The 27,375-nt window shown below is 41.8% G+C and overlaps 1 pseudogene across 1 annotated transcript; it reads right to left on the reverse strand.

Annotated features, from left to right (window-relative positions):
* Positions 1-4,427: 4,427 nt before the first annotated feature.
* LOC307064911 (cell division control protein 42 homolog) lies at positions 4,428-8,083 on the reverse strand (annotated as a pseudogene). Its single transcript has 4 exons — positions 7,804-8,083; positions 5,267-5,360; positions 5,072-5,138; positions 4,428-4,848 (listed from the first exon to the last, which is right to left on the reverse strand). The product of its transcript is annotated as a cell division control protein 42 homolog (transcript).
* Between the last annotated feature and the right edge of the window lie 19,292 nt (positions 8,084-27,375).

Consider the following 27,375-nt stretch of genomic DNA (forward strand, 5'->3'; position numbering starts at 1 on the left):
TCACTGTTGCGGCCTCTCCCGTTGCGGAGCACAGGCTCCAGACACGCAGGCTCAGCAGCCATGGCTCACGGGCCCAGCCGCTCCGCGGCATGTGGGATCTTCCCGGACCGGGGCATGAACCCGCGTCCCCTGCATCGGCAGGCGAACTCTCAACCACTGTGCCACCAGGGAAGCCCTCTTGGTTTGGTTTTGTTGCTAGCTATTGTTTAATAGCTCTGTAGTGACCTCAATGGGAAGGAATTCTAAAAAAGAGTGGATATATGTATACGTATAATTGATTCACTTTGCTGCACAGCAGAAACTAACACAACATTGTAAAACAACTATACTCCAATAAAAATTAAAAGGACCCCTTCCCTGAGACCAAGACAACCCTGAGGGTTTCTCGGATTAGGTGGCTATTGCTGAGCTGGATCCCTAGCTGTTTCACAATCGCCTCGCCTCTCTATGCCACGACCAAGGAAACAACGCTGATCCCTCGAACTGGGACTCCTTCCACGTCTGTGTTTCAAAACCTGAAAAACTCTATCCTCTTCTTCCACCTTTGGACCCCTCAATTACTCGTTACCCTTTTCCCTTTTTATACACAAAAAAAGAAGGACATGTATATCCTTGTTTGTGGGATGGTTAGAAGCTTTTTTTTCTGCAAACAGGCTACTGCCACAACTGTAGCTAAGCTGGTACCAGAAAGAATTTTCCCTACGTGGGGGTCCCTTTGTTCCTCTTTAGTGACAGAGGAACCCACTTCAACAGTAAGGTTATTGAGGATATTCAACAAGTACTTCCACTGCTACAAAATTTTCACTGTCTTAGCCACCCTCAATCCTCTGGAAAAATAAAGCAGGCCAACAGTGCTCTTAAATTCAAACTAGCCATACTCTCTGAGGCACCCAACCTGCCCCAAATCTTGTACTTGGTCCTGGTGATCCTCAGATCCTCTCCCTCCAGTCAACACTGATTATTCCCTTATGAATAATTATGTATTATGAAATAATACTGGCAGGCCAATGAAGATTTCTTACCTCTTCTGGACCTTAAGTGACCCTAATTTGATCTAATATCTATCCTTGTATCACCTCACAGTGGTCCGAATGGCTATCATCAAAAAGTCTACAAACAATAAATGCTGGAAAGGGTGTGGAGAAAAGGGAACCCTCTTGGACTGCTGGTGGGAATGTAAGTTGGTACAACCGCTGCGGAGAACAGTATGAAGGTTCCTTCAAAAACTAAAAATAGAATTACCATATGATCCAGCAATCCCACTCCTGGGCATATATCCAGAGAAAACCATAATTCAAAAAGATACATGCACCCCAATGTTCATTGCAGCACTATTTTCAATAGCCAAGACATGGAAGCAACCTAAATGTCCATCAACAGATGAATGGTTAAAGAAGACATGGTACATCTATACAATGGAATATTAGCCATAAAAAAGATGAAACAATGCCATTTGCAGCAACATGCATGGATCTGGAGATTATCATACTCAGTGAAGTAAGTCAGACAGAGAAAGACAAATATCATATGATATCACTCATATGTGGAATCTAATTTTTTAAAATGATATAAATGAACTTATTTACAAAACAGAAACAGACTCACAGATTTCAAAAACAAACTTATGGTTACCAAGGGGAAAGGTGGGGGGAGGGATAAATTAGGAGCTTGGGACTAACATACACACTACTATATATAAAACAGATAACTAACAAGGACCTACTGTGTAGCACAGGGAACTCTACTCAATATTCGGTAATAACCTATGTGGGAAAAGTATCTGAAAAAGAACGAATATATGCACACGTATAACTGAATCACTTTGCTATACATCTGAAACTAACACAACATTATAAATCAACTATACTCCAATAAAAATTTTTAAAAATAATATCTATCCTTAAATATTGTTAAAGTTTTATTAAATCCACTCATATTTATCATCAACAGGTCAGGTTTCCTTTCCCACCACACACCCTACATGAGCTTCAAATTGGAAATTCCCTCTTCTGGAAAAGATACCACCAAAAGACCAATCTTGAATCCCAGTGGAAGGGATCTTACACTGTGTCCTAACCACCAATACCGCTACAAAACTACAAGGGGTACAACATGTACTTTATGTGTCACGATTAAAAAATGCAAAACAGGCACCCCCGGAGCAGGCAGCAGCGTTATTCCTCCATGGGCCCCCGGCTGCCGTGCGCGTGCGCGGCTGGGAGGAGGGCAGCTGACTTCCTCCAACTAAAAAAGAGAGAGAGAAGGATGTTCCCGCAAACCCTCCCTTCTGGTCCCTGGTGGAGCGCTCAGAACTGGTGACCACTTCAAAAAAGAAAAAGATGCCATCCGCAAAAAAAAAAAAAAAAAGCAAAACAATTTCGGTTTCTCATGTAAAGAGCGTGGAAGTCGCCACTCTATCCTAACAACAATTAAGAAGCTGAATGGAGTGAAAAATCAACAGCTCTTCTTGGATCCATAAGAGAGGGGAGGACACAGGGCACACGGCTGTTCCCAAGACTGGAGACGCAACAACAGGCAGTACTGGCTTACCGGGTGGGCAGACGCAGGGGCAGGAACCGTGGCAGGAACCAGGGCTGAGGTAGGAAGACTCCAAACACAACTGACAAATTGCTAGAGGCTCAGGGCGGACAACTCTGAAGTTAAAAGCTCCAGAGGACCCAACCAAAGGGGGGCCTCCGACTCTGGGAGCTTGAGAGTTTTCACGGTAAACATGGGAGAAAAATCTCCTCGTGCTTCCGAAGGGAGAGGGGAAATGGAGCCTGTTTTTAAATACCCCAGGGCACTCTCTTACCAGGCCTGCCCTCAGGAGAAACTAGTTAATCAGAGCCTAATCTCCTGGGGTCTTATAAGAGCCCGACTAAGGGAAATACCCAGCTCCACTTAACTATAGCCTTCCAGGTGGGATAAGGGAAATACCCAACTCCAGCCCAGTCTATCCCACCTAAGGGGAAGGAAAACAGTAAAAAAACACACTTAAAGCTCACAGTTCAGAGGCACAGGCTCCCTAAAAGGCTGAAACCTAATCATGAACAATAGGGCTTCCCCTCCCCACTCCTCACCGCTGCATTTCTACAGGCCTATTTGCTGCAGTTCCCTTTACCCAGCACATCAGGTCCCAATATCAACAAAAAATTAAAAGGCAAAACCACAATTTTTTTTGATGGGAAAAAAAAGGTTTTAAAATTGCATACTCAATCCATTTTGTGTGTTTCCAAAGGTGCAGTACTTTTCTTCACTTGTCAGTGAAAAAAGTTAGAAATTAACTTAAAAAAAAATCAATGGCAAATGGCAAACCAATTTCCTTGAGAGTCAGGGTCACATATATAGTGCATCCTAGAACAGAGGAGAGGCAAGACAGATTCCAACCACTTTTCATGAGTTTCGTCAAATACTGGACCTATTCAAGGGTCAAGAGAAAAGGCAACTTTCAAAAAGAGTATATATATATATATGTAAATTTTTTCATTTTTAGCCCCACTGCACAGCTTGCGGGATCTTAGTTCCACCAACAAGGGATCGAACCCAGGCCTACGGCAGTGAAAGCACCGAGTCCTAAACACTGGGCCACCAGGGAATTCCCAAAAAAGGAGTGTATTGTTAAATGAGGTGTTTACTATACTCCTTCCTGAGAGCACCAGGTGGGGAACATGTTTTCTAAACTAGATCTAGGAAGTAGAATGTGGAATCAATCCGTCCTCCTCCCCTTAAGGGCTGTCCAATGGTTAATGAATTTAAAAAAACATAACTAAATAAAAAGAAATCCCACACACACCTCCCTGCCCCACCCCCCCAAAAAAGGAAAATAAAAAAAGCTAGATATCCCAGATTACTCTCCAGAGTGGAAACCGGGAACTGTTTCAACAACCCAAATTAGTCTGTTACAGAGTCATCACAAGCATGCCTTGCTTTTAAACAAAAAAAAAAAACAAAATTTTTTTGAAATGACCAAACAAAAACTAGTACTGATCATTTTTCTGACAAGGCACAATTACTCAAAATTAACTAATATTGAGAGGGGAAAGGGAGCCATACCTATGGGCCTTGTCTCACAGGAGTGAATGTGGGTAGGTGCAGGGCATTTGTCATTATTGCAAAAACGAATCTTAATTTTTTTTTTTTTTTTTTTTGTGGTACACAGGCCTCTCACTGTTGTAGCCTCTCCCGCTGCGGAGCACAGGCTCCGGACGCACAGGCTCAGCGGCCATGGCTCACGGGCCCAGCCGCTCTGCAGCACGTGGGATCTTCCCGGACCAGGGCACGAACCCGTGTCCCCTGCATCGGCAGACGGACTCTCAACCACTGCGCCACCAGGGAAGCCCCCCTTAATTTTTAAGATTGTTTGATTTAAACATTGCTTTTAGTATGATGCCGACACCAGCTGTGCAGAAAGGCCTCTGGAGAGACGTTCACAGCAGCACACACCTGCAGCTCTTCAGTTCTGGAGGCTCCAGGGAAGCCAATATTGCTTTTTGTTAAATACATTCTTTAGGCCTTCCTGTGTGAGTGCAGAACACGCCACATATTTGACAGCCTTCAGGTCACTGGCCAGTTTTTCAGCAGCCTCTGGAGTGACAGGATTCTGTTTATTCTTGGCAAGTTTCTCAATAGTGGAAGGGTCATCTCTGAGATCAATTTGGGTCCCAATAAGCATGAAAGGAGTCTTTGGACCGTGGTAAGTTATCTCAGGCACCCACTTTTCTTTCACATTTTGAATGAGGATGGAGAGGCCACTGAAAAACAGACTAGAAATACATCTCTTTGTGGATAACTCAGAGGTCATAATGTGTCATAATCCTCTTGCCCTGCAGTATCAAAAAGTCCAAGAGTAGGGCTTCCCTGGTGGCGCAGTGGTTGAGAGTCCGCCTGCCGATGCAGGGGACACGGGTCCGTGCCCTAGTCCGGGAAGATCCCACATGCCGCGGAGCGGCTGGGCTCGTGAGCCACGGCCACTGAGCCTGTGCGTCCGGAGCCTGTGCTCCGCAACGGGAGAGGCCACAACAGTGAGAGGCCCGCGTACAGCAAAAAAAAAAAAAAAAAAAAGTCCAAGAGTATATGGCTCTCCACCAATCATAACTGTGACTGCACAGTTGTCAAAAACACTCCATACAGGGACTCCCCTGGCGGTCCAGTAGTTAAGACTCCATGCTTCCACGGGTTCCATCACTGGCTGGGGAACTAAGATCCCTGCATACTATGTGTGGTGTGGCAAAAAAAATTTAAAAAAAAAAAAACAGTCGGTACATACTCAGATGGAAATTTGTTTGTTGTGTAGGATATCAGGAGACATGTTTTACCAACAGCACCATCGCCGACAACAACACACTTAATGGTCTGCGTTGCTGAAACGGTTCTGTATCCACTTTAAATATTTCAAATTTGATGCTGACCTCAGCTCCACCGCCCACAAAACCACAATTTGAAGAGACGACAGAGCAAGCATCAGAACCAGACATGGCAGGAATGTTGGAATTATCAGACCAGGAATGGAAAACAACTATAAATAATATGCTAAGCGTTCTAAGGATGCAATAGACAGGATGCAGGAACTGATGGGCAATGTAAGCAGAGAGATGGAAACCCTAAGAAAAAAACCAAAAAGCAATGATAGAGGTTCAAGACGGTGGTTCAAGACGGTGACATAGGAAAATCCTGAACTCACCTCCTCCCATGGACACACCGAATTTCTGTGGAACAGTTTCCTCTGAAAGAAAGCTAAAAACTGGCAGAGCAGCCCTTCTTTCACACCTGGTAAACGAGAGGGAAGCCACATGGAAACAGGTGGGAAAGGCTGAGGCAGAATCTCACCATAAATCCCCCACCCACAGTGCAGGGATCTGCAACAGGAGGGAACTCAAAACCCAAATCGTCTCACTGAGGAGTGAAGGGTCTATACCCCATACTGGGCACCCCAACCTTTAAGACCTGCACCCAAGAGACAAGCCCCCAAATACCTGGCTTAGAAGGCCAGCAGAGCCTGCACACAGGAGACTCATGGGCTGTAGCAAACTGAGGGCTGGTGCACAGACCCATGGGTGCCAGGGCCCAGCAAAGAAGCAGCCCTTTGAAAAGTGCCCAGGTTTTCTGTGAAAAAGGACTCACTTGCTACTTTTTTTTTTTTTTTTTTGCGGTACGCGGGCCTCTTACTGCTGTGGCCTCTCCCGTTGCGGGGCACAGGCTCCGGACGCGCAGGCTCAGCGGCCATGGCTCAAGGGTCTAGCCGCTCCGCGGCATGTGGGATCTTCCCGGACCGGGGCACGAACCTGTGTCCCCTGCATCAGCAGGCGGACTCTCAACCACTGCGCCACCAGGGAAGCCCACTTGCTACTTTTAACAGTGTTGGTCTGAGGGGTGGAGGCCTGCTGGGAAACTCCCTGGGGATGGAGGCTGGCGGGTGCAATCTTCCTGCTCTCCCTCTTTTTTTTAACTTTCATTTCTTTTTTTCTTTCTTTTCTTTCTTTCTTTTTCTCCCCTCCTTCCTTCTTTCCTTCCTTTTTTTTTTTTTTTTTTTTTTTTTGCTTTTTTTCCCTTTTTTCTCCTTTTGGTGGGTACCATCTTTGCACTACCCACCCCCCTGCCCCGCCTTGCTCCAGCCAGTGGGTGCATCACCACCCTCTCTGCTGCTCTCCAGAGCACCAATGTCTCCCAAAGGGGAAGAACTTCTACACATGTCCAGTGCCCCAGTTTGTATGTCTGGTGACCTGGTTTCTACAGCTGCCACCCAGGGGATGCCCCTTGATAACCTGGCTCTGGAAGCCAGAGGAGCTTGCGCTCCTGGGTCCCACAGAGAGACAGTTATTGGCAGGGTATCACCCCAGGGCACTGCACAGATAGCGGGCTGAAACGCTTCCCCAGGCTTTCTGAGAAAGAGGCCTGTTTCCTTCTTCTTTTTTTAAAAAAAATTTTATTTATTTATTTATTTATTTTTGGCTGCGTTGGGTCTTCGTTGCTGCATGTGGGCTTTCTCTAGTTGCAGCGAGCGGGGTCTACTCTTTGTTGCGGTGCGCAGGCTTCTCACTGTGGTGGATTCTCTTGTCGCGGAGCATGGGCTCTAGGCGTGCGGGCTTCAGTAGTTGTGGCACGCGGGCTCAGTAGTTGTGGCTTGCAGGCTCAGTAGTTGTGGCACACAGGCTTAGTTGCTCTGCAGCCTGTGGGATCTTCCCGGATCAGGGATAAAACCTGTGTCCCCTGCCTTGGCAGGCAGATTCTTAACCACTGCTCCAGCAGGGAAGTCCCCCTTTTCCTTCATCAGGATCTTTGCCCTAAGGGACAGGCTTCTGCTTTGGCTCACTTATGTGGGCCTGTGGAGGTGCTTTCAGGGAATGGACCCATGGATGCAATCTTTGCCTTCTCCCTCTGTCTTGCTCTAGCTCACTGGTATCTTCCCATAAAGAGCTTATACCCTCGTCAGGTGCCCTGACTTTTGTGGCTGCTGCCAGGAGCCCCTGGTTCTGCTGGCCAGTGGGGTTTATGCTCCAGGAATCCTACAACTGGAACCAAAGAGAAAGAGTTTATCAACTCCTACCACCCCTGGGGCACGGCAGGAGGCAACAGACCCAGGAGGTCTGTCTTTCCCACAGAAAGTGGGAGAGGCCTATCGCCTTATCATTATAGCCACAGCCTGAGGGGCAGGCTTCTGATTAATGACACATCTAAGGCTGACCTTAGACCTTTCCTGAGACCTCGAGGACGATGCTGTCTTCACGCTTTACCTCTGCCCTGCTCCAGTGTGCCAGCATCTCTGGGAGAGGAGCTCTTATACGTATCTGGTGCCCCGTTGTTTACATCTGGTGCCCTGGTTTTGGCAGCTTGATTCCTTGGCTCTGGTGGCCGGGCGGCTTGCACTCCTGCACGTGCGCAGGACTGCAACAATCCCACAGACAGTTCTTGGCAGGCTACCACGCCAGGGCACTGCCCAAACAGCTGACTGAAACACTCCCCCGGGCTTTCTGTGAAAGAGGCCTACGCGTTTGTCCTGGAGCTTTGGCTTAGGAGCAGGCTTTACAACTGGCATGCATCTAGAGGCTACGGAGGGGCTCAAGGAATAAAGGCCAGGGGACGCCATCTTATACTGTCCCTCTGCCTCGCCACAGCTCACGGGTATCTCCTAGAAAGGAACTAATACACTGTCTGGAGCCCTGATTTTTGTGACTGCTACCCCGAGGACGCCTCCAGGTTCCCTGGCTCTGGTAGCCAGTGGGGCTTATGCTGTGTATGTTTGCATTCTGTAAAAGCTGCTGCCTGAGGGTCTGGCTTCTAATCAGCCTGACTCCCCTCCTTTGGCACTGACTGGTCTTGGTACAGCCTCAATGATGGGGAGTTAAAGGTAAAATAAACTGCTTGGCTCACAAAGGTTTGAGACAGTGAAGAGCCCCAGCTAGAACAATAAAGCTCATCTCCTACACAAGGCCAACGCTGCAAGAGTGGGAGAGGTAACTGCTTCATCCAGTGCGTAGAAGCCAACACAGAGCGTCAAGCAAAATGAAGAGACAGAGGAATGTTTTCCAAACAAAAGAACAAGATAAAACCTCAAGAAAAAACCTTAATGAAGCATAAAAACGTAAAGAAATGATAGAGGTCAAATACACCGTAAGAGAAACGCAGAAGGCCTTTATGGGCTTCTTAGTAGACTGGACACAGCTGAGGAAAGAATCACTGAGCTTGAGGATATATCAAGCAAAACCAAAAACTAAAAAGCAAAGAGGGACTTCCCTGGTGGTGCAGTGGTTAAGAATCCGCCTGCCAATGCAGGGGACACGGGTTTGATCCCTGGTCTGGGAAGATCCCACATGCCGTGGAGCAACTAAGCCCGTGCGCTACAACTACTGAGCCTGTGCTCTAGAGCCCTCAAGCCACAACTACTGAGCCTGCATTCCACAACTACTGGAGCCCACGTGCCTAGAGCACATGCTCCACAACAAGAGAAGCCAGTGCAATGAGAAGCCCGCGCACCACGACGAAGAATAGCCCCCACTCACCACAACTAGAGAAAGCCCGCAAGCAGCAACAAAGACCCAATGCAGCCAAAAATAAGTAAATAAAAATAAATAAATCTATTAATAAATAAATAAAAATAAAAAGCAAAGAGAACAAAGACTAGAAAAAAAAAAACTGGAACAGAACCTCCAAGGACTGTGGGACAACTACAAAAGGTGTCACATATACACAGGGGGAATACTAGAAGGAAAGGAGAGAGAAAGAAATTTTTTAAAAAGTGAAACAATAATGACCTAGAATTTCTCCAACTTAATGTCAGACACCACTGCTGGGGGTCCAGGTTCCATCCCTGGTCGGGGAACTAAGATCCTGCAAGACATGAAGCATGACGGGGAAAAAAAAAAAGAAATCATATAAAATATGCTCTCACACCACAGTGGAATTACTAGAAATCAATAACAGAAAAATAACTGGAAAATCTCAAAATGCATGAAGATTAAACAACACACTTCTCCCCCACCCCCAGCTTTATTGAGGTATGATTGACAAATAAAAATTATATATATGCTAAGGTCATACAACACGATTTTTAAGGTGTATAACATGATGATTTAATATATTTTGTGTAATGATTACCACAATCAAGTGAGTTAATACATCCAACACTTCACATAGTTACCTTTTTACATCTTTTATGGTGAGGACACTTCAGATCTATTCTTAGCAGATTTCAAGTATACAGTACATTATTATTAACTATAGTCACCATGCTGTACATTAGATCCCCAGAGCTTATTCATCTTACGACTGAAATTTTGTACCATTTCACCAATCCCTCCCTATTTTCTCCACCCTCAGCCACTGGCAACCACCAGTATACTACTCTCTGGTTTTATGAGTTTGAGATTTTTACATTCCATATATAAGTGAGATCATACAGTATATGTCTTTCTGTGTCTGGCTTATTTCACTTAGCAGAATGTCCTCCAGATTCATCCCTGTTGTTGCAGATGGCAGGATTTCCTTCTTTTTCGTGGCTAACATTCCATTCTCCCTATATATGCCACATTTACTTTATCTATTCATCCATCGATGGACATTTAGGTTATTTCTGTTTCTTAGCTATTGTGAATAATGCTGCAGTGAACATAGGAGTGCAGATATCTCTTCAAAATACTGACTTGATTTCCTTTGGATCTGTACCCAGAAGTGGGATTTCTGGATCACATGGTAGCTCTATTTTTAACTTTTAGAGGAACCTCCATACAATTTTCCATATTAGCCCTACCAATTTAAATTCCAAACAACAGTGCTCAAGGGTTCTCTTTTTCTCCACATCCTCCTCAACACTTGTTATCTCTCATTTTCTTAATGACATTCCAACAAGTGTGAGGTGATAGCTAATTGTGATTTTTTTTTTTTTTTTTTTTTTTTTTTTTTTTTTTTTTTTTTTGCGGTACGCGGGCCTCTCACTGTTGTGGCCTCTCCTGCTGTGGAGCACAGGCTCCGGATGCGCAGGCTCAGGGGCCATGGCTCATGGGCCCAGCCGCTCCGCGGCATGTGGGATCTTCCCGGACTGGGGCACAAACCCGTGTCCCCTGCATCGGCAGGCGAACTCTCAACCACTGCGCCACCAGGGAAGCCCTAATTGTGATTTTGATTTGCATTTCCCTGATGATTAGTGATGTTGAACACCTTTTTGCACACCTGTTGGCCATTTGTATGTCTTCTTTGGAAAAATGTCTATTCAGGTCCTTGCCCATTGTTTAATCGGGTCATTTGAATTTTATCAAGTATTTTTCCATATTGATTGAGATGATCATATGATTTTAATCCTTCATTTTGTTAATGTGCTGTATCACATTTATTGATTTGTGTATGTTAAGTCAAACTTGCATCCCAGAGATAACTGCCACTTCATTATGGTGTCTGTTTTTCTAGTTTCTATCATTTATTTCTATTCTAATCTTGCTTATTTCCTTTCTTCTCATACCTTTCAGTTTAGTTTGGTCTTTCTTTAGTTCCTTGAGGTATAGTTCAACTTTAGGTTGTTTATGCAAGATAGTTCTTTTTTCTTAATTTAGACATTTATCACTAAAAACCTCCCTGTTAGAATTACTTTCAGAAGTTCCCTGGTGATTTAGTGATTAGGATTCGGCACTTTGCCATGGCCCGGGTTCAACTCCTGGTCGGTGAACTGAGATTCTGCAAGCCACATGCCACAGCCAAAAAAAAAAAAGAACTACTTCACTTCATCCCATATGTTTTGGTTTGTTGCATATCTATTTTTGTTTGTCTTTAAAACTTTTTGAATTTTGCTTTTGATTTCTTCTTTGACCCATATTTGTTCAGGAGTGTATTGTTTCATTTCCACATATTTGTGAATTTTCCAATTTACCTCCTGTTATTGATTTCTAGTTTCATATTGTTGTGGTCAGAAGAGATACTTATACTAATTTTATTTTCCCTTTTTCTCTCTCTCTTCTCTTTCTGGAATTCCCATGATGTCAGTGATGCTTCCTTTGATGGTATTGCATAAGTCCTGTATGCTTTCTTCACTCTTTTTCTTTTCTTCTTCTTGATCCTCTGACTGGAAAATTTCAGAAGACTTATCTTCAAGTTCACTGATTCTTTCATCTGACTGTTGAAACTCTCTATTGAATATTTCAGTGCAGTCATTGCATTCTTGAGTTCCAGGATTTCTGATATTTTTTCTTTAATGATTTCTATTTCTTTGCTGAACTTCTCATTTTGTTCATGTACTGTTTTCCTATTTTTGTTTCGTTATCTCTGTGTTTTTTTTCCTAATTTACTGAATTTCTTTAAGAGTTTATTCTGAATTCTTTGTTATTCAATTCATAACTCTAAATATTTTAGGGTGAGTGGAGCTTTATTAGTTTCCTTTGATAGTGTCATGTTTACCTGATTACTTGTGATTCTTGAATCCTTGCATTGCTCTCTGCATACTTGAGGAAGAGTTCTCCTTTCCCAGAGCCTACGGATTTACTTTGGCAGAGAAACCCTTCTCCAGACAGCCCAGTCTGGGGTTCTGCATGTGTCAGCTGGTAGCACCCACAGGCAAGCAGGGCTTGCTATGGGGTCTCTACTGGGCAGGGCTGTTGCCTGTGCTCTAATGTTGGGGGGCGGGCTCTGTTCTGCAGTCAGACAATGTTACCATCTGGGCTCCCTGGTGGGGAGTCTGTAGGCTCTGCTCCACAGTTGGGCAGGGTAACTAAGGGGGCTTTCTGTCCAGGTTCGGCTGCAGGCTATGCTCAACAAACAGGAGGGGCCATAGGCTGCAATTCACACGGGGCTGAAGGCTAGGCTCTACAGATTGACAGGGTTACTGTGCAGGCGCCTTACACGGGCTCCTCCGGGTGGGTGGGGAGAGACAGCACGCTCTGCGTTTGGGCAAGCCTCCTAGCTTGGCTCCCTGTGCCCTTGGGGCGGTAGAATGAGCTCCATGGCCTGGCTGGACTGCTGGTTGTGTACCCAAACTGGAATAGAGCTGCTGATTGTGCTCCCTGGCCAGATGGGGAGCAACTAGCTCAGATGCGTGGGTGGAGGGAGTCACTGGCTGGGCGCTCTGATTGGCCGCCCTCACCAGCAGGAACACCTGCAGCATGATCCCTGCACTGGTTGCTGAGAGCCGTCCTCCTACTTTGTTTCTAGCTGACCCCATTTGGTGTAGCCCTGCTGATTCACCCAGTGTTTCCTACGAGATGAGACAGAAGCGTGCCCCTGGGGAAGCACTCCAGGATACTGGCCACGCAGGATGTCAACCTCGGGCTCTCTTTTCCCCGCTGGAGAAACTGTAGGTGCAGGGGAACGCTGTCTGTGTGGCACTGTGCCAGCCTGGGGGAGGGGCAGGCACATGGTCAAAGTGAAACCACTCCTCTTACCCACTTAATGTGGCTTTTCTCAGTTTTGTTGTTCAAGGGCTGCTTCACCCTCAACCCTGGGTTCTAGGATTTTCACACAGGTGTACTTTTTTTTTTTTTTGGCCGAACCCTGGCCCTCGCAGTGAAAGCATGGAGTCCTAACCACTGGACCTCCAGGGAATTCCCCACCCAAGAATAGTTGTGTCTGTGAATAGTTGCTTATTGGTCTTTCTGTGAGGGGGATCAAAACCTGGAACCTCCTAATCTGCCATCTTGCTTTCGAAGTGGAAATAACACTATTGATTCAAATAAGATGTAATTATCTTTCAACTCAGAAAAAAATAAAAATAAAAGAAAGCTTTCTTTACAGAAGAATAGCAACTAGTAAACATAGAGTCAGGCAGTGATTGTTAGTGGATGCTAAAACCATGAGATGAAAAGTTTTGGGTAAATACTTATTGTTGGAAAACAAGTAACACTCAAGTTCAGCATCTTTAAAGTAAGCAACACTGGGGCTTCCCTGGTGGTGCAGTGGTTGAGAGTCCGCCTGCCGATGCAGGGGACACGGGTTCATGCCCCGGTCCGGGAAGATCCCACATGCTGCGGAGCAGCTGGGCCCGTGAGCCATGGCCGCTGAGCCTGCGCGTCCGGAGCCTGTGCTCCGCAACGGGAGAGGCCACAGCAGTGAGAGGCCCGCGTACCGCAAAAAAAAAAAAAAAAAAAAAAGCAACATTTATTACCCTGAAGTTTCTGCCAACCAGAAATGCAGGACAGATTTAGGTGGGTTTTCCTGGCTCGCTGTTTCTCATGAGGTTGCAACAGCTGTAGGCCAGGGGTGCAGTCATCTCGAAACTCTACTTGCATTGCAGAACCTGTTCACAAGCTCTTTCACAAAATTGTTATCAGGCTTCAGTTTCTTAAATATTGTTGGAATGAGGGCCTCAGATTCTCCCCATACCACACTATCCCAGCATGAAAGGAGAGACAGAGAGAGAAGGAGAGAGAGAGAGATGGAGCCCACGTCACAGTTTTTTCCATAACCTGATCTTGGAAGAGACGTCCCACTGCCACTGTCATACCCTTTGTTAGAAGAATAGATAGATAGATAGATAGATAGATAGATTTATTACAAGGAGTTGGCTTATATGAGTATAGAGGCTGAGAAGGCCCATGATCTGCTATCTGTAAGCTAAACAGCCAGAAAAGCTAGTGGTGTAGTTCAAGTCTGAGTTCGAAGGCTTGAGAAAGAAGCACTGATGGTACAAATACCAGCCAGAGGGTGGGAGAGGACTGATGTCTCAATTCATTCAGGCAGAGAGAGTGAATTCTCTCTTCCTTTGCCCTTTTGTTCTATTCTGGCCTTCAATGGATTGGATGATTCCCACCTATAGTGGGGTGGGCAATGTGCTTTACTGTCTATCAATTCAAATGCTAATCTCCTCTAGAAACATCCTCACAGACACACCCAGAAAAAATATCCAGGCCAAATGTCCAGGCACCTTGTGATCCACTCAAGTTGACACACAAAATTAAACATACAGTTACCAACACTATGCGGAAGCAGCCAGACAAATCCAGAATGTAAATTGTTCTACAAAACAACTTTGCTGGATTGTTCAAAAATCAATGTCATAGAGAACTACGAATCAAAACTACAATGAGGTACCACCTCACATCACTCAGAATGGCCATTATTAAAAAGTCTACAAATAAATGCTGGAGAGGATGTGGAGAAAAGGGAACCCTGCTACACTGTTAGTGGGAATGTAAGTTGGTGTAGCCACTTGGAAAACAGTATAAAGGTTCCTCGGAAAACAGTATAAAGGTTCCTCAGAAAACTAAAAATAGAATTACCATATGATCCAGCAATCCCACTCCTGGGTAATATCCGGACAAAACTATAATTCAAAAAGATACATGCACCCCTATGTTCATAGCAGCACTATTCACAATAGCCAAGGTATGGAAACAACCTAAATGTCCATCGACAGATGAATGGATAAAGAAGATGTGGTGTCTATATATGATGGAACACTACTCAGCCATAAAAAAAACAATGAAAAAATGCCCTTTGCAGCAACGTGGATGCAACTAGAGATTATCATACTATGTGAAGTACATCAGAAAGAGAAAGGCAAATACCATATGATATCACTTATATGTGGAATCTAAAATATGACACAAATGAACCTATCTTTGAAACAGAAACAGAATCACGGACATAGAGAACAGACTTGTGGTTGCCAAGGGAGAGGGTGTTGGGGGAGGGATGGAGTGGGAGGCTGGGGTTAGCAGATGTCAGCTATTATATATAGAATGGATAAAAAACATGTCCTATGATAAAACATAATGGAAAAGAATATATATAAACAAAGAATGTATATATATATAAAACTGAATCACTTTGCTGTACAGCAGTAATTAACACAACACTGTAAATCAACTATACTTCAATTAAAAAATAAAAATAAATATAATAAATCAATGTCATATGGAAAAAAGAGGGATTAATTTAGAAAATTAAAGCATGCAACCAAATGGAATGTTTGAATCCTAGTTGGATGCCAAATTGGACAAAACAAACAAACACACAAACACACATATAGGCATATATATACACAGGTACATATGTGAGAGAGAAAGGGGAAAGAAAGAAGGCAGATGTAGCAAAATTTTAATAATCATTAAACCTACGTGTGGCATATATAATGTTCATTGAAATACTCTTTAAGCTTTTCCGTGTGCATGAAATTTATCAAAATAAAAAGTTAATGAAAATATCTCTCAGCCACATAATTCCACTAGGCTTAAAATAGTCTCAGCTAGTCTTCTCTGGCACATATTTCCTCTCTGAGAAATGCCTCAAATAATAAACTTTGTCTTACTCACTCCAAAACATTCCCCAGAACAGTTGCTACATCCATCATGCCACATAGTTGTATAGTTAATTATTTTCATAGGAACTCAACTGGAAGCTACTGAGGGTAAGGACTGTGTTTTATGTATCACTGTCATTTCCATAAAACTACACAGTAGACTACTCTTATTAGATCATCCGTTGATGCTTATTCAGTTAAGCCAAAGAAAAACAAGAATAAGAAGTGAAGCAGAGAAGTAGAGCTGGGCCATTTGTAGCAACATGGATGGACCTAGAGATTGTGATACTGAGTGAAGTAAGTCAGACAGAGAAGGACAAATATCGTATGATATCACTTATATGTGGAATCTAAAAAGAACAGTACAAATGAACTTATTTACAAAACAGAAATAGAGTTACAGATGTAGGAAACAATCTTATGGTTACGGGGGGGTGGGCGGGAAGGGGGGGAGGGATAAATTGGGAGGTTGGGATTGACATGTACACACTGCTATATATAAAATAAATAACTAATAAGGACCTACTGTATAGCGCAGGGAACTCTACTCAATACTCTGCAAGGACCTATAAGAGAAAAGAATCTAAAAAAGAGTGGATATATGTATATGGATAACTGATTCACTTTGCTGTACAGCAGAAAGTAACTCAACATTGTAAATCAACTCTACGCCAATAAAAATTTTTTTTAAAAGAAGTAGAGGGCTTCCCTGGTGGCGCAGTGGTTGAGAGTCTGCCTGCCAATGCAGGGGACACGGGTTCATGCCCCGGTCCGGGAAGCTGCCACATGCCGCGGAGCAGCTGGGCCCGTGAGCCGTGGCCGCTGAGCCTGCGCGTCCGGAGCCTGTGCTCCGCAACGGGAGAGGCCACAACAGTGACAGACTCGCGTACCGCAAAAAAAAAAAGAAGTAGAGCTGAGACAATACTTTAAATATTGGTTTATAGTTTATACTGTATAGAATTCATTCAACTCCTAAAGAACCTTATAATCTGTATCCTGGAGCTGCTCACTGTTATTCAGTGACTCAAATTCTTCATAATTTGTAAATACTCTTTTAAAATAAAAGTAACAATGCTTCTTCCCAATTTGCTCTATAGATTCAAGCAGTTCCAATCAATATCCTGGAAAGTTATTTTATGGATAACAACAAACTGATTCTAAAGTTTATATGGGGAGTGACATCAGCCTCACGGTGGTGAAAGACATCTCTCTTGTTTGTCCTTTTTAACAACTAGTTAAACATCCATCCATTAACAAAAGTTCCTCTGCAAATTGAGGGATCCCGGACCATCTGCCAAGGGACATGGTGGGAGTCTTGCTCACCTGTGCCTCTGGTGATAGGCAGACAGTCCTCAGTATGAGCTGCAGAAACAGCAAGAGTCGGAGAACCTGCTTAACCGCTTCTAGGCTGCAGTTGGGAAAACCTAGAGAGTGCTGACTTGGGCAGAAACCCAGCGACAACAGAGACTTTGTAGAAGTGAACCTTCCCAAAGGGAGATTCCAGCACATAGTTGCAACAAAAAAATATAAACACATGCGAGTTTGGACACATAGGAGATGGTGAGAGGAACTTTGCCAGTGCCACCACTCCCCCCAGGTAACACTGCAGAACTAGCCAGCAGCGACCCCTCCCATGCAGAGAGAAAAAAGTGGTGTTTGAGTGTTCAGCTTCTCCAGATGTATGGTATGCTGCTGGAGAAACCCGGTTCTCTCCAGTAGCACGCAGAGTACTGAGGTGGGGTGTCCGTAACTGGGGGGAGGGAGATCAGGAAAGATAAAGAATATCAAAAGGCATTAAAGGAACACAGTTCCTGATGACTGCACCCAGGATTTCTCTAGGAATTCCACCCAAGACCCTCTGGGAGTACCTCACCCTAGGATTCCCCCACTAGGCCCAAGGGCACCACCAATGCCCTGTGTGCTAAACCCACACCTCCCCCAAGTCTGTGGCTGGCTGCTTGTGTGCACTTCTGAATGCAGCAGTGAGAGTGAGCTCTGTCTGGCAGAGTCGTTGTCCAAAAAATAGACCAGGGTCTGTGGGCAAGAGAGAAACCACACACTTGAGCTGTAGCTCCACTTTCTAGAAAACAAAAGAGAAGTTTTCAGCAGCCAGCCTGGTGAGTTATAAATACCGGGAGAATGGCGGTCCAGTGGTTAGGACTCCAGGCTTTCACTGCCGTGGGCTGGGGTTCAATCCCTGGTCGGGGAACTAAGATCCTTCAAGCTATGTGGTGAGGCAGAAAACAAAAAATGGAAGAAGACAAAAAAGGCCTAAGAGTCCTATCATGAGAGAGAGCAAGAAGCACATAGCAGGTGTGTCCGTACAAGGTCAGAGAAAATCTCTGATATAACAGGGCCAACAAACAGTATATCCCACCTGAAGGCAACTAGTAAAGATTTGAAGAGCTTTCTGCTACTTCAAATGAGAAAGCAGCAATGCAAAACTACAAGGAACATGAAGAATCAAGGAAACATGTCATGGAAAAAAGATAACAATCCTCCAATAACCAAACTCAAAGGCACAGAATTTTGTGATCTAGCTGACAAAGAATTCAAAGCAGCTGTTTTGAGGAAATGCAAGGGGCTAAAAGAAAACACAAGTAGACAGTTCAATGAAATGAGTAAAATAATACATGAACAAAATGAGATATTTAACAGAAATATAAATAATAAAAAAGAACCAAACAAAAATCCTGGAGCTGAAAAAAACCCCAACAAATTAATAAAGCAAAAAATGCAACAGAGAGTATCCACAGCAGAGTAGACCAAATGAAAAGCAGAATAAATGATCTAGAGGACAGGAACTTTGAAACAAGACAATCAGTGGAAAACAAAGAATAAAGAATGAAAAAGACCAAAGAAAGCCTATGTGATATATGGGATGCCATCAAATGTACAAATATTAGAATAATTAGGGTTCTGGAAGGAGAAGAGTGGGAGAAGTGGTCAGAAAGTTTATTTAAAGAAATAATAGCTGAGAATGTCTCAATCCTGGGTAGAGAATTGGACACCCAAGTTCATGAGATCATCCTATCATCTCAATGCAAAACAACCTTCTCCAAGACACATTATAATGAAACTGTCAAAAATCAAAGATAGTGACAGAATTCTAAAAAGAAACCAGGATAAAAAAGATCATAACCTAAAAATGAACCCCATTAGTCAGTCAGCAGATTTCTCAGGAAAAATTGTATAGGCCAAGAGAGAGTGGAATGACATATTCAAAATATTGATGGAAAAAAAATGCCAGCCAAGAATACTCTATCCATCAAAGTTATGAAAGAGAAGTAAAGACTTTCCTGGACATACAAAAACTGAGGGACTTCACCACCACCAGACCTGCCTTGCAGTTGATGCTACATGGAGTACTTCAAGCAGAAAGGAAAAGATGCTAATTAGTGAAATGAAAACATACAAAAGTATCTAACACACTGGTAAGGGTATATATACAATCATATTTAGAAAACTCTAATTCTGTAATAGGATGGTGTATTAACCCCTTAACTATAGTATAAAGGTTAAAGGAACAGAGTAATAAAACAACTATAGCTACTATATTTGTTAATGGATATACAATTGAAAAAAGTGGTAAAGTATAACATCAAAAATATAAAAGGCCAGGGCAAAAGTGTGGAGCTTTTATATGTGATTGAATTTAATTTTCTATCAGCTTAAAATAGACCGTTTTACCTATCAGAAGTTTTATGGAAGTCTTATGATAACCACAAAGCAAAAACCTAGAGTGGATTCACAAAAGATAAAGAGGAAACGGAGCATGCCACCATGGAAAATCACCAATTTACAAAGATAGGCAAAAACAAGGGGAGGAAGAAACAATGGAATTACAAAAGGCCCAAAAAGCAATTAATAAGATGGCATCAGTAAATCCTTAGGTATCAACAATTACTCTAAATGTAAATGGATTGAAGTCACCAGTCAAAAGGATCAAAACAAAACTAAATAAGAACCAATTATATACTGCCTATAAGAGACTCTTCTGATGTAAGGACACACATAGGCTCAAAGGGAAGAGATAGAGAAGTCATGAAATAAGTGAGTAATGGGGATGAAATGTAAAGCATAGGGAATATGATCAATAATATTGTAATAACTTTGTATGATGACAGATAATAACTAGACTTATCATGGTGATCATTTTGTGATTTATACAAATATTGAATCACTATGCTGTGCATCTGGAACTAACAGTGTTGTAGGTCAGTTATACTTCAATTTAAAAACAAAAAGAAGAGGAAGAGACAGCAGAAGAGAAGAAAGACCGTGTGAGGACACAGAAGGTCACCATCTCCAAGCCAAGGAGAGGGGTATCACCAGAAACGAATTTTGCTGGCACCTTGAGAAAATAAATTTCTGTTACTTACATCCCCTCCGAAAAAAAATACCCAAAAAACAAAAACCACACACACACACACACACACACAAATTTTGTGCCACTCCCTTCTGCTCGCCCTGGTTTTAGATGAGATATCTTCTGTTATTCAAATTGATGTTGTCCTACAGGTAATTTGTCACTTTCCTCTGGCTTCTTTCAAGGTTTTTTCTGTGTCTTTGGTTTCAAAAAGCTTAATTATGGTGTATCTTAGAAGGGATTTCTTTCGGTTTTTATTATTTGGGGTTTGCTCAGATTCTTGAATCTGTAGGTTTGTGTCTTTTAACAAATTTGGGAAGTTTTCAGCAATTATTTCTTCCAATATTCTTTCAGTTCCATTCTCTTCCTCTCCTCATGGGACTTTCATGATACAAATGTTAGATATTTTGTTATTGTCCCACAGGTCCTTGAGGCCCTGTTCATTTTTTTCCTAGTCTATTTTCCTCTCTGTTTTTCAGATTGGATAAATTCTATTGACATGTCCTGAAGGACACTGATTCTATCCTTTGTCATCTTCACTCTACTATTTGGCCCATCCAGTAGAGTAGCTATGATGTTTTCCAACTCTATAATTTGCACTTTTAAAAAATAACTTCATTTCCTTTACTGATATTTTCTGATATTCAGTTATTTCAAGAGAATTTATAACACGTTATTAGAGCATTTTTTAGATGCCTGCTTTAAACTCTGAGATAATTCTAACACCTGTTTTATCTGTGGTGAATCAGTCGATTGTCTTTTCTTATTCAAGTTGTGATTTTCTTGGTTGTTGGTATGACTGATACCTGTTATTTTATGTTGAAAATTTTCTCCATAATATTATGAGGCATTAATATTTTTGATCATCGACTTCATATTAAACATTTTATCATAAGCTCTCATATATTATTTCATTTAATGAGACTAAATATCTGAAGATAAATTTTGCACAAATTTGTACAATTACTGCATTACTACACAAAGAATAATTTTGCTTTACACTTTTCTACCAAGATTGTGTTTTAGGTTTTCCACTTTAAATTGAGCTGAACATAGTAATTAATCCTTCAATATTTATATATTCCAACCATGGGAAAAACAGGATGGATTATGTTCAATATTTCAGTAAACTTATACCTAAAATCACATAGTTGATCCATCTCCAAATTTATGAAATTCATCATATACACAATCATAAAAGATGCCCTTCCCTGTGCCCTCTGCATAGTAACATTTCACAAAAATTAATAATACTAAGATGACCAAATCACTGATACATGGTTAATGATATGCTGATGATAGGTTAAAGACTTTTAGTAGTGCATGGAGGCCAAAAAAACACACAGGTTCCTCCACCCCCAAAACACACAAAAAATTGGAAATTGGTATATGTATACACACCCCACAAAAACTTAAATTGCAAAGAAAATAATCAGAGAAGATATGCAACCTTAAAGAGGCAAAGTAGGTCCCACTCCACAACTTTACTATTCGTCTGATTTAGTAAATGATGTGGCTATAGAAATGAAGTGAAGGAAAAACGGTAAAGGAAAGTATATGGGAACCAGAGGGAAGGGGGAGTAGTACCAGTACAGAAGCCTAGGAAAGACTTAGCCATGCCACCATGGGTATTATAGATCCAGCTCTCTCCAAAGAAACTGTCCATTTGGTGGGTTAAAGACCTAAATATAAGTCCGGATACCGGAAAACTCTTAGAGGGAAACATAGGCAGAACACTCTTTGACATAAATTGCAGCAAGATCTTTTTCAATCCACCTCCTAGAGTAATAGAAATAAAAACAAAAATAAACAAATGGGACCTAATTAAACTTAAAAGCTTTTGCACAGCAAAGGGAACCATAAACAAAACAAAGAGACAACCCACAGAATGGGAGAAAATATTTGCAAACAAAACAACTGACAAGGGATTAATCTCCAAAATATACAAACAGCTCATGCAGCTCAATATCAAAATAACAACCCAGTCAAAAAGTGAGTGGAAAACTAAATAGACATTTCTCCAAAGAAGACATACAGATGGCCAAAAAGCACCTGAAAAGATGCTCAGCATCACTAATTATTAGAGAAATGCAAATTAAAACTACATTGAGCTATCGTCTCACACCAGTCAGAATGGCCATCATCAAAAAGTCTACAAACAATAAATGCTGGAGAGGGTGTAGAGAAAAGGGAACCCTCCTACACTGTTGGTGGGAATTTAAATTGATGCGGCCACTATGGAGAACAGTATGGAGGTTCCTTAAAAAACTAAAAATATAGGTACCATGTGATCCACGTATCCCACTCCTGGGCATATATCTGGAGGAAACCATAATTTGAAAAGATACATGCACCCCAATGTTCATTGCAGCATTATTTACAATAACCAGGACATGAGAGCAACCTAAATGTCCATCAACAGAGGACAGAGGAATGGATAAAGAAGATGTGGTACAAAAAAACAAAACAAAAAAAGATGTGGTACATATATAGAATGGAATATCACTTAGCCAATAAAAAGAACGAAATAATGTCATTTGCAGCAGCATGGATGTACCTAGAGATTGTCATACTGAGTGAAGTAAGTCAGACAGAGAAAGACAAATATCGTGATATTGCTTACACGTGGAATCTTAAAAAAGGGTACAAATGAACTTATCTACAAAACAGAAATAGAGTTACAGATGTAGAAAACAAACTTATGGTTACCAGAGGGTAAGGGGTTGGGGAAGGATAAATTGGGAGATTGGGATTGACATGTACACACGACTGTATATAAAATAGGTAACTAATAAGAACCTTCTGGATAGCACAGGGAATTCTACTCAAAGCTCTGTAACGTCCTATATGGGAAAAGAATCTAAAAAAGAGTGGATATATGTATATGTATAGCTGATTCACTTTGCTGTACAGCAGAAAGTAACACAACATTGTAAATCAACTATACGCCAATAAAAATTTTTAAAAAAGAATAAACATCCTTCATTCACTATTAAAAAAAAAAGAATATGTGCTGGTCAGAAATCATCAGTATCTATCTAGTTATTTGAAAGCCGTATTTTCTAATTATAAGTTAATATACTAGTATTATGTTTTTTGTACATTTGATTCTTCTTTTAAATTAATTAATTTATTATTTACTTTTGGCTGTGTTGGGTCTTCATTGCTGCATGCGGGCTTTCTCTAGTTGTGGCAAGCAGGGGCTACTCTTCATTGTGGTACACAGGCTTCTCATTGTGGTGGCTTCTCTTTGTTGCAGAGCACGGCCTCTAGCCACGCGGGCTTCAGTAGTTGTGGCACACGGGCTCTAGAGTGCAGGCTCAGTAGTTGTGGCGCACAGGCTTAGTTGCTCCGCAGCATGTGGGATCTTCCCAGGCCGGGGCTCAAACCCATGTCCCCTGCATTGGCAGGCAGATTCTTAACCACTGTGCCACCAGAGAAGTCCCCTGTACATTTGATTCTTGATGGTTTGGTTAATCTGATTCAGTACCCAAACCCAACCATATCAAGGTATAGTAATAACTGAATACCCGAACTTCTAAAGCAGAAAATTAGACCTGGGGTATGGTGACTCTACCAAACAATCGTTGAAAGATGTTTCTGGCTGGACATCTGATCCTTTCTTGACAAAACCTGCCATTTGAGTGGACAATTTTCAATTTTTCTCAATAGGCAGATATCTAGGTTTAGTTGTTTCAAAGGTTTGACATCTGAACTAAATGTTGTGTAGGATTCAGTGCTTATTTTTTAAAAAATGAAAAGGCATGGAGATTTCTAGAAGACTAAAATGATGTTCTTACAAATAGTAAATCAAAATACTTCAGGGGTTTAGTTACCAAAATCTGCAGTCTTGACACTACACTCTATATTATCCCTCCTTATCTTTCTCTTTATTCTCCTGACAATATCCTCATCATACAGTACTGAAGATGGCTGAATATATTGAAGTAGCTACTGCTTTTGTAATGTCAAAACCCAGTAGGTAAGCTAATTGCAGCATCACTTCTTTTAGATAAAGTTATGAGACTGTTTGCTGTTTGTATTACAACCCTATATATTAGAACTGCACAGAGGAAGGGTGTAGTGAAGTATTTATTATAGAATCTACTTGGAACTGGGTGGTGCCTGACTCTCCCTAGTACAATATATGTGACCAAAACCTACAGAAGAGAAAATATAGCATAAAATACATGTAAAATCCCCTTAGGGTATCCACCATTAGAAAACAGACTCTGCCTTTTAAAAATTACAATTGTGGCTGGTTGAATGGGCCAGGTAAAGCCCATCTTATTGAACTGAAAATAATGAGCATTTTATGATGACTAACTCAGTTTAATAAAAATTTTCTCAGTTCCGGTCCCTAAAATGTGAGGAGAGAGGGATAGAGAATTACCTTACAGTGGATCTTTTCAGAGCAAAACTCAATTTTTGTAAGACTCTTATCATTTACTACCTTCACATGACATTTTAAGCAAAAAGCAACAAGGAGAAAATGAGAAAATATTTAAGCTGTAACAGAACTCTTTAGAGCTTATTTTGTAGTATTTACCTTTCAAAACTTCTGTAACAACTTGGATAGAAAACTAAACCGAATTCACAGATGCTTATGGAAAGGTGGAGAACATGGAGGAAAGGATTAGGAGTGGAGATGTGTGTCATACTGTTTTGTTCTGTTTTTCCTAGCATTTATCGGTTTGAACAGATTTGTTTCCTTTGTAATTCTCTGCCATTTTCATAAAAGATAAAGTGAAAACCCCACAATGCCCCTTTATAGTATGAGAAATGTGATTTATAATAGCATCATTATCTCATAATTGAAAATGCTGTGGGACTTCTGGGAAAATAAGTGCGTCAGAATTAACTTGTAGCTTTGGAGGCCAGTGGGTTGCTATGGCAACCAGAAAAAAATGTTGCAATAATAGCTCTCCCTCACAGATAGATAACTCACTAAATGATGCGATCTATACATGCAGGTGTTTGTCATATAAATGCAAATAAGCACCAAACACATTCGTTTATTTCTTCTTTCATGTGTCCTGACTCCATGTCTGGTAATATGCTAGGAACTGGTGAAAAAGAGAGACATGGTCTCCCTTATAATGGAGTGCACATTCTAGTGGGGGAGACGGAAAATAAAGAGTAAATAAGTCAATCCACTAAAAATTCCAGCATGTGAAAAGGCCATATAAGAAATAAAACAATGGGCCTTGATACTGGACAAAGCAGAGAATGGCTGTTCTAATATAGAGCATGCATATATCATAAATCTTGACTTTTAACGTATGTGAGCTTTAGTAAAGTGAAGGAATAAAAAATGGAGTATTACAGTCTTTATTAATAAAAATAATACATGTGCTAACTGATTATTATTATTATTATTGCTATTGTTTTGGCTTGAATTTCCCTGAAATTGGGTGGATTCAACATGAAAATGAGTTATGTATTTTAAAAATGAGTATTGTTTCATATCAAGCAATCATTGCTTTATTCATGATAGCCAAAAACTGGAAATAAATCTGAATGTCCTTCAATGTGTGAATGTTTAAACAAACTATGGTACATATATCCTCTAAAGCACTATTCAGCAATAAAAAGGAAATAAAGGTTTTTTTTAAAAATAACTTTATTGAGATATAAATTCACATATAATGAAGTTCATCTTTTTAAAGTTTACAATTCACTTGTTTTTTATTACAGTCATGATATAAAAACTAGATTTCTAAATGATTTAGATAGTTGTACAACAATCAAGACTAATTCCAAAACATTTTCATCACCCTCCAAAGAAATTCCATACCTATTACCAGTGACTATCCATTTCCTCCTAACCCTCCATATGCCCAGTCCCCCAGTCCCAGGTAACCACTAATCTACTTTCTGTCTCTATGGATTTGCCTATTCTGGATATTTCATGCAAATGGAATCGTACAATATGTGCCCTGCTATATCTACCCTTCTTTCACTTAATGTTTTCAAGGTTCATCAAGGTTGTAGCATGTATCAGAACTCTGTTCCTATTTATGGCCATAATACTCCACTGCATTGATATTAACACTTTTCATTCATTTATCAGTGAATGGGCATTTTTTTCTACTTTTTGTCAGTTATGAATAATGCAGCTATGAACTTTTGTGTACCAGTTTCATTTTTTTTTCTGGAAGTATGTTTTCAATTCTCTTGGGTATACCCAGAAGTGGAATTGTTGAGTCATATATGTTTAAATTTTTGAGAATCAAAACTGTTTTCCAAAGAAACTCCACCATTTTACATTCCCACCAGCAGGAAATGAGGGTTTTAGTTGTTCCATATCCCTGCCAACACTTGTTATTTTCCATTTGTTGTTGCTGTAGTTTTTGTATGTATGTATTTAACAAATTTCCAGTCTTTTTTTATTCATATTTGTTAGATTTCCAGAACATCTTCCCTTCAAGTTCTCCTTCACTTTTATGTAAGAATCTGTTGTGCATTCAAAGACTAATCCTCAGGCATATAAGAAACTTCCAGGTTGCCTAGGACTTACCTCAGGCCTACACACTTTTTTGAGCTATGACTGCAAATTCACCTGCCAGTCATCTTCATCTAAACACAGCCAGTAATCCAGCTGAAGGCAAGGCATCCATCAAAGATTGCTATTGTGTCTCCTGGTTGTTGGCTCCGCCATCAGTATGTGTCATTGTGATGATAATTATAGTTCTGGACTCCGCCTGAGTTCAACTCTTCTCTCCACTGCCACCTTCTCCTTTCGTGAACTGGTTAAGTCACTGAACTCGTGTGTGCTCCAATATTCTCATCTTTCTAGGCCTTCACTCTCTTCTCTTTCTGCCCTTTCAGGGGCGCACTCTGGACATCTACACCAGCGGTCCCCAACCTTTTTGGCACTAGGGACTGGCTTTGTGGAAGACAGTTTCTCCACGGACGTGGGCACGGCGGGGATGGTTTAGTCAGTAACGCGAGCAATGGGGAGCGAGGAAGAGCAGCAGAGGAACCTTCCCTCCTTCGCCTGCCGCTCGCCTTCCGCTGTGTGGCCTGGTTCCTAACAGGCCGCCGAGCGGTGTAGGTCCACGCCCGGGATTGGGGACCCCTGGTCTTTCACTGCGGAAACTAGAAACTGCAATCGCTGTGCTGCCTCCAGGCATTTCCTGACCGGGGTGCGACTTTGCTGAGGAGGTACATGGTTAGATCTCCTCTCCTGGAGACGCTATTTAAGGCCCACATGGGGAAAATCACAGATGTATAAACAGGGAGGGAGGGAGGAGTCTTTGCTTCTTTCCATCCACTGACATTTTAGTGGGGC

Source organism: Hyperoodon ampullatus, assembly GCF_949752795.1.
Source record: "Hyperoodon ampullatus genome assembly, chromosome: 16".
Classification (NCBI taxonomy): Eukaryota; Metazoa; Chordata; class Mammalia; order Artiodactyla; family Ziphiidae; genus Hyperoodon; species Hyperoodon ampullatus.